We start from the raw sequence: 12,785 nt of genomic DNA on the forward strand, positions 1-12,785 counted from the left end.
CTGTGTCTCTGTGTGTGTGTCTACCCCTGTGTCTGTGTCTCTGTGTGTGAGTGTCTACCCCTGTGTGTCTGTGTCTCTGTGTGTGTCTACCCCTGTGTGTCTGTGTGTGAGTGTCTACCCCTGTGTGTCTGTGTGTGAGTGTCTACCCCTGTGTGTCTCTGTGTGTGTCTACCCTGTGTATCTGTGTGTGTCTACCCCTGTGTGTTTCTGCGTGTGAGTGTCTACCCCTGTGTCTGTGTGTCTCTGTGTGTGTCTACCCCTGTGTGTCTCTGTGTTAGCAGCAGGGCAAGAAGAAGCGAAAGAGTGACTTCATCCCCTACCGAGACTCGGTTCTCACGTGGCTCTTGCGCGAGAATCTGGGTGAGCGGTCTAGGGGGTCTAGCCAGGGGTCTAGGGGGTCTAGCCAGGGGTCTAGCCAGGGGTCTAGGGGGTCTAGCCAGGGGTCTAGCCGGGGTCTAGGGGGTCTAGCCGAGGGGTTTAGGTGGTCTAGACAGGGGTCTAGACAGGGGTCTAGGGGGTCCAGGGGGTCTAGGGGGTCTAGCCAGGGGTCTAGGGGGTCTAGGGGGTCTAGCCAGGGGGTCTAGCCAGGGGTCTAGCCAGGGGGGGGTCTAGTCAGGGGGTCTAGTCAGGGGGTCTAGTCAGGGGGTCTAGGGGGTCTAGTCAGGGGTCTAGGGGGTCTAGCTAGGGGGTCTAGCCAGGGGGTCTAGCCAGGGGTCTAGGGGGTCTAGCTAGGGGGTCTAGCCAGGGGGTCTAGGGGGTCTAGCTAGGGGGTCTAGCCAGGGGGTCTAGGGGGTCTAGTCAGGGGGGTGGGGGTCTAGCCAGGGGGTCTAGCCAGGGGGTCTAGGGGGTCTAGTCAGGGGGTCTAGGGGGTCTAGGGGGTTTAGGGGGTCTAGTCAGGGGGTCTAGTCAGGGGGTCTAGGGGGTCTAGCCAGGGGGTCTAGCCAGGGGTCTAGCCAGGGGGTCTAGGGGGTCTAGGTGGTCTAGCCAGGGGGTCTTGTCAGGGGGTCTAGGGGGTCTAGTCAGGGGGTCTAACCAGGTCTGTGATTGTGGCCTGACTCTGTAGGTGAGTGGTGGTGTTGTGGCCTGACTATCGAGGTGAGTGGTTGTGGTGAGTGGTGGTGTTGTGGCCTCACTCTATAGGTGAGTGATGAGAGGTGGTGTTGTGGCCTGACTCTCTCTAGGTGAGTGGTTGTGGTGAGTGGTGTTGTGGCCTGATTCTATAGGCGAGTGGTGAGTGGTGGTGTTGTGGTCTGACTATCTAGGTGAGTGGTAAGAGGTGGTGTTGTGGCCTAACTCTCTCTAGGTGAGTGGTGGTGTTGTGGCCTAGCTCTCTGTAGGTAAGTGGTGGTGTTGTGGTCTGACTCTCTAGATGAGTGGTGAGTGGTGGTGTTGTGGCCTGAGTCTCTGTAGGTGAGTGGTGGTGTTGTGGTCTGACTCTCTAGATGAGTGGTGAGTGGTGGTGTTGTGGTCTGACTCTCTGTAGGTGAGTGGTGGTGTTGTGGTCTGACTCTCTAGATGAGTGGTGAGTGCTGGTGTTGTGGCCCGACTCTCTGTAGGTGAGTGATGGTGTTGTGGCCTGCCTCCAGGTGAGTGGTTGTGGTGAGTGGTGGTGTTGTGGCCTGCCTCCAGGTGAGTGGTTGTGGTGAGTGGTGGTGTTGTGGACTGGCTCTCTGTAGGTGAGTGGTGGTGTTGTGGTCTGACTCTCTAGATGAGTGGTGAGTGGTGGTGTTGTGGTCTGACTCTGTAGGTGAGTGGTGGTGTTGTGGTCTGACTCTCTAGATGAGTGGTGAGTGCTGGTGTTGTGGCCCGACTCTCTGTAGGTGAGTGGTGGTGTTGTGGCCTTCCTCCAGGTGAGTGGTTGTGGTGAGTGGTGGTGTTGTGGCCTGCCTCCAGGTGAGTGGTTGTGGTGAGTGGTGGTGTTGTGGCTTGACTCTGTAGGTGAGTGGTTGTGGTGAGCGGTGGTGTTGTGGCCTGCCTCTAGGTGAGCGGTGGTGTTGTGGACTAACTCTCTAGGTGAGTGGTGAGAGGTGGTGTTGTGGCCTGACTCTCTCTAGGTGAGTGGTCGTGTTGTGGTCTGACTCTAGGTGAGTGGTGGTGTTGTGGCCTGCCTCTCTAGGTGAGTGGTTGTGGTGAGTGGTGGTGTTGTGGCCTGACTCTCTGTAGGTGAGTGGTGGTGTTGTGGTCTGACTCTCTAGATGAGTGGTGAGTGGTGGTGTTGTGGCCTACTCTCTGTAGGTGAGTGGTGGTGTTGTGGCCTGACTCCAGGTGAGTGTTTGTGGTGAGTGGTGGTGTTGTGGCCTACACCCCAGGTGAGTGGTTGTGGTTACTGGTGGTGTTGTGGCCTGACTCTAGGTGAGTGGTGGTGTTGTGGTGAGTGGTGGTGTTGTGGCCCAACTCTCTGTAGGTGAGTGGTGGTGTTGTGGCCTACCTCCAGGTGAGTGGTTGTGGTGAGTGGTGGTGTTGTGGCCTGACTCCAGGTGAGTGGTTGTGGTGAGTGGTGGTGTTGAGGATTGACTCTGTAGGTGAGTGGTTGTGGTGAAAGGTGGTGTTGTGGCCTGCCTCTAGGTGAGCGGTGGTGTTGTGGACTGACTCTCTAGGTGAGTGGTGAGAGGTGGTGTTGTGGCCTGACTCTCTCTAGGTGAGTGGTCGTGTTGTGGTCTGACTCTAGGTGAGTGGTGGTGTTGTGGCCTGCCTCTCTAGGTGAGTGGTTGTGGTGAGTGGTGGTGTTGTGGACTGGCTCTCTGTAGGTGAGTGGTGGTGTTGTGGTCTGACTCTCTAGATGAGTGGTGAGTGGTGGTGTTGTGGTCTGACTCTCTGTAGGTGAGTGGTGGTGTTGTGGTCTGACTCTCTAGATGAGTGGTGAGTGCTGGTGTTGTGGCCCGACTCTCTGTAGGTGAGTGGTGGTGTTGTGGCCTTCCTCCAGGTGAGTGGTTGTGGTGAGTGGTGGTGTTGTGGCCTGCCTCCAGGTGAGTGGTTGTGGTGAGTGGTGGTGTTGTGGCTTGACTCTGTAGGTGAGTGGTTGTGGTGAGCGGTGGTGTTGTGGCCTGCCTCTAGGTGAGCGGTGGTGTTGTGGACTAACTCTCTAGGTGAGTGGTGAGAGGTGGTGTTGTGGCCTGACTCTCTCTAGGTGAGTGGTTGTGGTGAGCGGTGGTGTTGTGGCCTGCCTCTAGGTGAGCGGTGGTGTTGTGGACTAACTCTCTAGGTGAGTGGTGAGAGGTGGTGTTGTGGCCTGACTCTCTCTAGGTGAGTGGTTGTGGTGAGTGGTGGTGTTGTGGCCTGGCTCTCTGTAGGTGAGTGGTGGTGTTGTGGTCTGACTCTCTAGATGAGTGGTGAGTGGTGGTGTTGTGGTCTGACTCTCTGTAGGTGAGTGGTGGTGTTGTGGCCTACCTCCAGGTGAGTGGTTGTGGTGAGTGGTGGTGTTGTGGCCTACACCCCAGGTGAGTGGTTGTGGTTACTGGTGGTGTTGTGGCCTGACTCTAGGTGAGTGGTGGTGTTGTGGTGAGTGGTGGTGTTGTGGCCTGACTCTCTAGGTGAGTGGTGTTGTTGTGGTTACTGGTGGTGTTGTGGCCTGACTCTAGGTGAGTGGTGGTGTTGTGGTTACTGGTGTTGTGGCCCGACTCTCTCTGTAGGTGAGTGGTGGTGTTGTGGCCTGCCTCCAGGTGAGTGGTTGTGGTGAGTGGTGGTGTTGTGGCCTTCACCCCAGGTGAGTGGTTGTGGTTACTGGTGGTGTTGTGGCCTGTCTCTAGGTGAGTGGTGGTGTTGTGTTGAGTGGTGGTGTTGTGGCCTGACTCTCTAGGTGAGTGGTGGTGTTGTGGTTACTGGTGGTGTTGTGGCCTGACTCTAGGTGAGCGGTGGTGTTGTGGCCTGACTCTCTAGGTGAGTGGTGGTGTTGTGGTTACTGGTGGTGTTGTGGACTGACTCTAGGTGAGTGGTGGTGTTGTGGTTACTGGTGTTGTGGCCTGACTCTCTCTGTAGGTGAGTGGTGGTGTTGTGGTGAGTGGTTGTGTTGTGGCCTGCCTCTCTATAGGTGAGTGGTGGTGTTGTGGTAAGTGGTGGTGTTGTGGCCAAACTCCAGGTGAGTGGTTGTGGTGAGTGGTGGTGTTGTGGCCTGACTCTCTCTAGGTGAGTGGTGGTGTTGTGGTGAGTGGTGGTGTTGTGGTTACTGGTGGTGTTGTGGCCTGACTCTCTCTGTAGGTGAGTGGTGGTGTTGTGGTGAGTGGTTGTGTTGTGGCCTGCCTCTCTATAGGTGAGTGGTGGTGTTGTGGTAAGTGGTGGTGTTGTGGCCTAACTCCAGGTGAGTGGTTGTGGTGAGTGGTGGTGTTGTGGCCTGACTCTCTCTAGGTGAGTGGTGGTGTTGTGGTGAGTGGTGGTGTTGTGGTTACTGGTGGTGTTGTGGCCTGACTCTCTCTGTAGGTGAGTGGTGGTGTTGTGGTGAGTGGTTGTGTTGTGGTCTGCCTCTCTATAGGTGAGTGGTGGTGTTGTGGTAAGTGGTGGTGTTGTGGCCTAACTCCAGGTGAGTGGTTGTGGTGAGTGGTGGTGTTGTGGCCTGACTCTCTCTAGGTGAGTGGTGGTGTTGTGGTGAGTGGTGGTGTTGTGGTTACTGGTGGTGTTGTGGCCTGACTCTCTCTGCAGGTGAGTGGTGGTGTTGATGCCTGCCTCTAGGTGAGTGGTTGTGGTGAGTGGTGGTGTTGTGGCCTGATACTCTCTAGGTGAGTGGTGGTGTTGTGGTGAGTGGTGGTGTTGTGGTTACTGGTGGTGTTGTAGCCTGACTCTCTCTGTAGGTGAGTGGTGTTGTGGTGAGTGGTGGTGTTGTGGTTACTGGTGGTGTTGTGGCCTGACTCTCTCTGTAGGTGAGTGGTGAGTGGTGGTGTTTTGGCCTGACTCTAGGTGAGTAGTGAGTGGTGGTGTTGTGGCCTGCCTCCAGGTGAGTGGTTGTGGTGAGTGGTTGTGTTGTGGCCTACCTCTCTATAGGTGAGTGGTGGTGTTGTGGTGAGTGGTGGTGTTGTGGTTACTGGTGGTGTTGTGGTCTGACTCTCTGTAGGTGAGTGGTGGTGTTGTGGTGAGTGGTGGTGTTGTGGTGAGTGGTGGTGTTGTGGCCTGCCTCCAGGTGAGTGGTTGTGGTGAGTGGTGGTGTTGTGGTCTGACACTCTCTAGGTGAGTGGTGGTGTTGTGGTTACTGGTGGTGTTGTGGCCTGACTCTCTCTGTAGGTGAGTGGTGGTGTTGTGGTGAGTGGTGGTGTTGTGGTTACTGGTGGTGTTGTGGCATGACTCTCTCTGTAGGTGAGTGGTGGTGTTGTGGCCTGACTCTAGGTGAGTGGTGGTGTTGTGGCCTGACTCTAGGTGAGTGGTGGTGTTGTGGCCTGACTCTAGGTGAGTGGTGGTGTTGTGGTTACTGGTGGTGTTGTGGCATGACTCTCTCTGTAGGTGAGTGGTGAGTGGTGGTGTTGTGGCCTGACTCTAGGTGAGTGGTGGTGTTGTGGCCTGACTCTAGGTGAGTGGTGGTGTTGTGGTTACTGGTGGTGTTGTGGCATGACTCTCTCTGTAGGTGAGTGGTGAGTGGTGGTGTTGTGGCCTGACTCTAGGTGAGTGGTGGTGTTGTGGCATGACTCTCTGTAGGTGGAAACTCCCGCACGGCGATGGTGGCCGCTCTCAGTCCAGCCGACATCAACTACGATGAGACGCTGGGCACCCTGAGGTGCCGTCACCATCGTCACCATCGTCACCATCGTCACCATCGTCACCATCACTATCATCACTATCACCATCACTATCACCATCACTACCATCATCACCATCACTACCATCACTACCACCATCACCATCGTCACCATCGTCCCCATCGTCACCATCATTACCATCACTATCATCATCACTACCATCACTACCACCATCGTCACTATCACCATCACTACCATCACTACCACCATCATCACCATCGCTACCACCATCGTCACCATCACTATCACCATCACTACCATCACTACCACCATCACCATCGTCACCATCGTCACCATCGTCACCATCATCACCACCGTCATCACCACCGTCACCATCGTCACCACCGTCACCATCGTCACCATCACCATCATCACCACCACCACCATCATCATCGTCACCATCATCACCATCGTCACGATCATCACCATCACTACCACCATCACTATCACTATCACCATCATCACCATCGTCACCATCATCACCATCGTCACCATCATCACCATCACTACCACCATCACTATGACTATCACCATCATCACCATCACTACCACCATCATCACCATCGTCACCATCACTATCACCATCACTACCATCACTACCATCACTACCATCATCACCATCATCACCATCGTCACCATCATCACCATCACTACCATCACTATCACCATCGTCACCATCACTACCATCACTACCACCATCATCACCATCACTACCATCACTACCACCATCATCACCATCGTCACCATCGTCACCATCATCACCATCACTATCACCATCATCACCATCATCACCATCGTCACCATCATCACCATCACTACCACCATCATCACCATCATCACCATTGTCACCATCATCACCATCGTCACCATCGTTACCATCACTATCACCATCACTACCACCATCATCACCATCATCACCATCACTACCATCACTACCACCATCATCACCATCACTATCACCATCGTCACCATCGTTACCATCACTACCATCACTATCACCACCGTCACCATCGTCACCACCGTCACCATCATCACCATCGTCACCATCATCACCATCACTACCACCATCACCACTACCACTACTACCACCATCACTACCATCACTACCATCACTATCACTACTACCACCATCACCACCACCATCACCACCACCATCATCACCATCACTACCGTCACTACCACTCCTACCACCATCACTACCGTCACCACTACCATCACCATCGCCACTATCACTACTACCACCATCACCACCGTCACCATCATCACCACCATCACTACCACTACTACCACCATCACCACCACCATCATCACTATCACTACTACCACCATCACCACCATCACTACCACTACTACCACCATCACTGCCATCACCACCACCACCATCATCACTATCACTACTACCACCATCACCACCATCACTACCACTACTACCACCATCACTGCCATCACCACCACCACCATCATCACTATCACTACTACCACCATTAACACTATCACTACTACCACCACCACTACCATCATCACTTCCACCATCACTACCATCACCACCACCACCACCATCATCACTATCACTACTACCACCATCACCACGATCACCACCACTAGCACCACCACCATCACAACCACTAGCACCACCACTACCACTACCATCATCACTACCACCATCACTACCACATCACCACCATCACGAACACCATCTTCACTATCATCACCATCACTAGCACTATCACCATCATCACCACCATCACCATCACTTCCACCATCACCATCATCACCATCATCACTGCCATCATCACCATCTTCACCATCATCACCACCGTCACCATCATCACCATCACCACCATCACTACCACCACCACCATCACGACCACTACCACCACCATCACCACCATCACGACCACCACCATCACCATCACTACCACCATCACTACCACCACCATCACCATCACTACCACCATCACTACCATCACCATCATCACCACCATCACTATCACTACCACCCACTCCCAACTCACTCACCACCCCCTCACCACTCACTCTCACTCACCACTCACTCACACACTCACTCACCACTCACCACTCACTCACCCACTCACCACTCACTCACCACTCACTCACTCACCCACTCACTCACACACTCACTCACCACTCACCACTCACTCACCCACTCACCACTCACTCACCACTCACTCACTCACCCACTCACCACTCACTCACACACTCACTCACCACTCACTCACCACTCACTCTCACTCACTCACCACTCACTCACCTCACCACTCACTCTCACTCACTCACCACTCACCACTCACTCACCACTCACTCACTCACTCACCACTCACTCACCACTCACTCCCACCCACTCACTCACCACTCGCTCACCACTCACTCCCACTCACTCTCACTTACTCACCTTTCTCACCACTCACTCACCACCCCCTCACCACTCACTCACCACTCGCTCACCACTCACTCCCCTCACTCACCACTCACTCACCACCCCCTCACCACTCACTCACCACTCACTCACTCACCACTCACTCACCACTCACTCACTCACCACTCACTCACCACTCACTCACCACTCACTCCCCTCACTCACCACTCACTCACCACCCCCTCACCACTCACTCACCACTCACTCACCACCACCTCACCACTCACTCTCACTCACTCACCACTCACTCCCCTCACTCACTCACCACTCACTGACTCACCTTTCTCACCACTCACTCACCACTCACTCCCCTCACTCACCACTCACTCACCACTCACCCACTCACTCACCACTCACTCACTCACTCACCCACTCTCACTCACTCTCACTCACTCACTCACCCACTCACCACTCACTCTCACTCACCACTCACTCACTCACCACTCTCTCCCCTCACTCACCACCTCCTCACCACCCCGTAGGTATGCCGACAGGGCCAAGCAGATAAAGTGTAACGCCGTGGTGAACGAGGATCCCAACGCTTACTCACCACTCACTCACCACTCACTCACCACTCACTCACTCACCACTCACTCACCACTCACTCACTCACCACTCACTCACCCACTCACTACCTCACTCACTCACCCACCCACCCACTCACTCACCCACCTCTCACTCACCACTCACTCACCACCCCCTCACCACTCACTCTCACTCACCACTCACTCACCACTCACCACTCCCTCACCACCTCCTCACCACCCCGTAGGTATGCCGACAGGGCCAAGCAGATAAAGTGTAACGCCGTGGTGAACGAGGATCCCAACGCTTACTCACCACTCACTCACCACCCACTCACCACTCACTCTCACTCACTCTCACTCACTCACAACTCACTCACTCACACTCACCACTCACCACTCACTCACCACTCACTCACCACTCACCACTCACTCACCACTCCCTCACCACCTCCTCACCACCCCGTAGGTATGCCGACAGGGCCAAGCAGATAAAGTGTAACGCCGTGGTGAACGAGGACCCCAACGCTTACTCACCACTCACTCACCACTCACTCACCCACTCACCACTCACTCCCCTCACTCACCACCTCCTCACCACCTCCTCACCACCCCGTAGGTATGCCGACAGGGCCAAGCAGATAAAGTGTAACGCCGTGGTGAACGAGGATCCAAACGCTTACTCACCACTCACTCACCACTCACTCTCACTCACCACTCCCTCACCACCTCACTCACCACCCTGTAGGTATGCCGACAGGGCCAAGCAGATAAAGTGTAACGCCGTGGTGAACGAGGACCCCAACGCTTACTCACCACTCACTCACCACTCACTCACCACTCACTCACTCACCCACTCACTACCTCACTCACTCACCCACCCACCCACTCACTCACCCACCTCTCACTCACCACTCACTCACCACCCCCTCACCACTCACTCTCACTCACCACTCACTCACCACTCACCACTCCCTCACCACCTCCTCACCACCCCGTAGGTATGCCGACAGGGCCAAGCAGATAAAGTGTAACGCCGTGGTGAACGAGGATCCCAACGCTTACTCACCACTCACTCACCACTCACTCACCACTCACTCTCACTCACTCTCACTCACTCACAACTCACTCACTCACACTCACCACTCAACCACTCACTCTCACTCACTCTCCACTCACTCACCACTCACTCTCACTCACTCACCACTCACTCCCCTCACTCACTCACCACTCACTGACTCACCTTTCTCACCACTCACTCACCACTCACTCCCCTCACTCACCACTCACTCACCACTCACCCACTCACTCACCACTCACTCACTCACTCACCCACTCTCACTCACTCTCACTCACTCACTCACCCACTCACCACTCACTCTCACTCACCACTCACTCACTCACCACTCTCTCCCCTCACTCACCACCTCCTCACCACCCCGTAGGTATGCCGACAGGGCCAAGCAGATAAAGTGTAACGCCGTGGTGAACGAGGATCCCAACGCTTACTCACCACTCACTCACCACCCACTCACCACTCACTCTCACTCACTCTCACTCACTCACAACTCACTCACTCACACTCACCACTCACCACTCACTCACCACTCACCACTCACTCACCACTCCCTCACCACCTCCTCACCACCCCGTAGGTATGCCGACAGGGCCAAGCAGATAAAGTGTAACGCCGTGGTGAACGAGGACCCCAACGCTTACTCACCACTCACTCACCACTCACTCACCCACTCACCACTCACTCCCCTCACTCACCACCTCCTCACCACCTCCTCACCACCCCGTAGGTATGCCGACAGGGCCAAGCAGATAAAGTGTAACGCCGTGGTGAACGAGGACCCCAACGCTTACTCACCACTCACTCACCACTCACTCACCCACTCACCACTCACTCCCCTCACTCACCACCTCCTCACCACCTCCTCACCACCCCGTAGGTATGCCGACAGGGCCAAGCAGATAAAGTGTAACGCCGTGGTGAACGAGGATCCAAACGCTTACTCACCACTCACTCACCACTCACTCTCACTCACCACTCCCTCACCACCTCACTCACCACCCTGTAGGTATGCCGACAGGGCCAAGCAGATAAAGTGTAACGCCGTGGTGAACGAGGACCCCAACGCTTACTCACCACTCACTCACCACTCACTCACCACTCACTCACTCACCCACTCACTACCTCACTCACTCACCCACCCACCCACTCACTCACCCACCTCTCACTCACCACTCACTCACCACCCCCTCACCACTCACTCTCACTCACCACTCACTCACCACTCACCACTCCCTCACCACCTCCTCACCACCCCGTAGGTATGCCGACAGGGCCAAGCAGATAAAGTGTAACGCCGTGGTGAACGAGGACCCCAACGCTTACTCACCACTCACTCACCACTCACTCACCCACTCACCACTCACTCCCCTCACTCACCACCTCCTCACCACCTCCTCACCACCCCGTAGGTATGCCGACAGGGCCAAGCAGATAAAGTGTAACGCCGTGGTGAACGAGGATCCAAACGCTTACTCACCACTCACTCACCACTCACTCTCACTCACCACTCCCTCACCACCTCACTCACCACCCTGTAGGTATGCCGACAGGGCCAAGCAGATAAAGTGTAACGCCGTGGTGAACGAGGACCCCAACGCTTACTCACCACTCACTCACCACTCACTCACCACTCACTCACTCACCCACTCACTACCTCACTCACTCACCCACCCACCCACTCACTCACCCACCTCTCACTCACCACTCACTCACCACCCCCTCACCACTCACTCTCACTCACCACTCACTCACCACTCACCACTCCCTCACCACCTCCTCACCACCCCGTAGGTATGCCGACAGGGCCAAGCAGATAAAGTGTAACGCCGTGGTGAACGAGGACCCCAACGCTTACTCACCACTCACTCACCACTCACTCACCACTCACTCTCACTCACTCACAACTCACTCACTCACACTCACCACTCAACCACTCACTCTCACTCACTCTCCACTCACTCACCACTCACTCTCACTCACTCACCACTCACTCACTCACCTTTCTCACCGCTCACTCACCACCCACTCACACTCACTCCCCTCACTCACCACCCCGTAGGTATGCCGACAGGGCCAAGCAGATAAAGTGTAACGCCGTGGTGAACGAGGACCCCAACGCTTACTCACCACTCACTCACCACTCACTCACCACTCACTCCCCTCACTCACCACTCACTCACCACCCCCTCACCACTCACTCACCACTCACTCACCACCACCTCACCACTCACTCTCACTCACTCACCACTCACTCCCCTCACTCACTCACCACTCACTGACTCACCTTTCTCACCACTCACTCACCACTCACTCCCCTCACTCACCACTCACTCACCACTCACCCACTCACTCACCACTCACTCACTCACTCACCCACTCTCACTCACTCTCACTCACTCACTCACCCACTCACCACTCACTCTCACTCACCACTCACTCACCACTCACCACCTCCTCACCACCTCCTCACCACCCCGTAGGTATGCCGACAGGGCCAAGCAGATAAAGTGTAACGCCGTGGTGAACGAGGACCCCAACGCTTACTCACCACTCACTCACCACTCACTCACCACTCACTCACCACTCACTCTCACTCACCACTCACTCACTCACTCACCCACCCACCCACCCACTCACTCACCCACTCACTCACCACTCCCCTCACCACCTCCTCACCACCCCGTAGGTATGCCGACAGGGCCAAGCAGATAAAGTGTAACGCCGTGGTGAACGAGGACCCCAACGCTCGACTCATCCGGGAGCTCAAGGAGGAGGTCTCTCGCCTCAAGCTGCTGCTACGCTCACAGGGCCTGGGGGACGTCGTGGACAGTGAGTGGCTCGCCGGGGGCTCACCGGGGACTCACCGGGGGCTCACCGGGGACTCACCGGGGGCTCACCGGGGACTCACCGGGGCTCACCGGGGACTCACAGGGCCTGGGGGACATCGTGGACAGTGAGTGGCTCGCCGGGGGCTCACCGGGGACTCACCGGGGACTCACCGGGGGCTCACCGGGGACTCACCGGGGACT

General features: G+C 55.6%; 1 pseudogene; it reads left to right on the forward strand.

Annotated features, from left to right (window-relative positions):
* The window catches only part of LOC116938361 (kinesin-like protein KIF1B), a 102,614-nt pseudogene that overhangs the window by 51,932 nt on the left and 37,897 nt on the right, over positions 1-12,785 (forward strand).

The sequence above is a fragment of the Petromyzon marinus genome, chromosome 75, assembly GCF_048934315.1.
Source record: "Petromyzon marinus isolate PM22_M1 ecotype Great Lakes invasive population chromosome 75, UKy_Petmar_22M1.pri1.0, whole genome shotgun sequence".
In the NCBI taxonomy this organism is placed as follows: domain Eukaryota; kingdom Metazoa; phylum Chordata; class Hyperoartia; order Petromyzontiformes; family Petromyzontidae; genus Petromyzon; species Petromyzon marinus.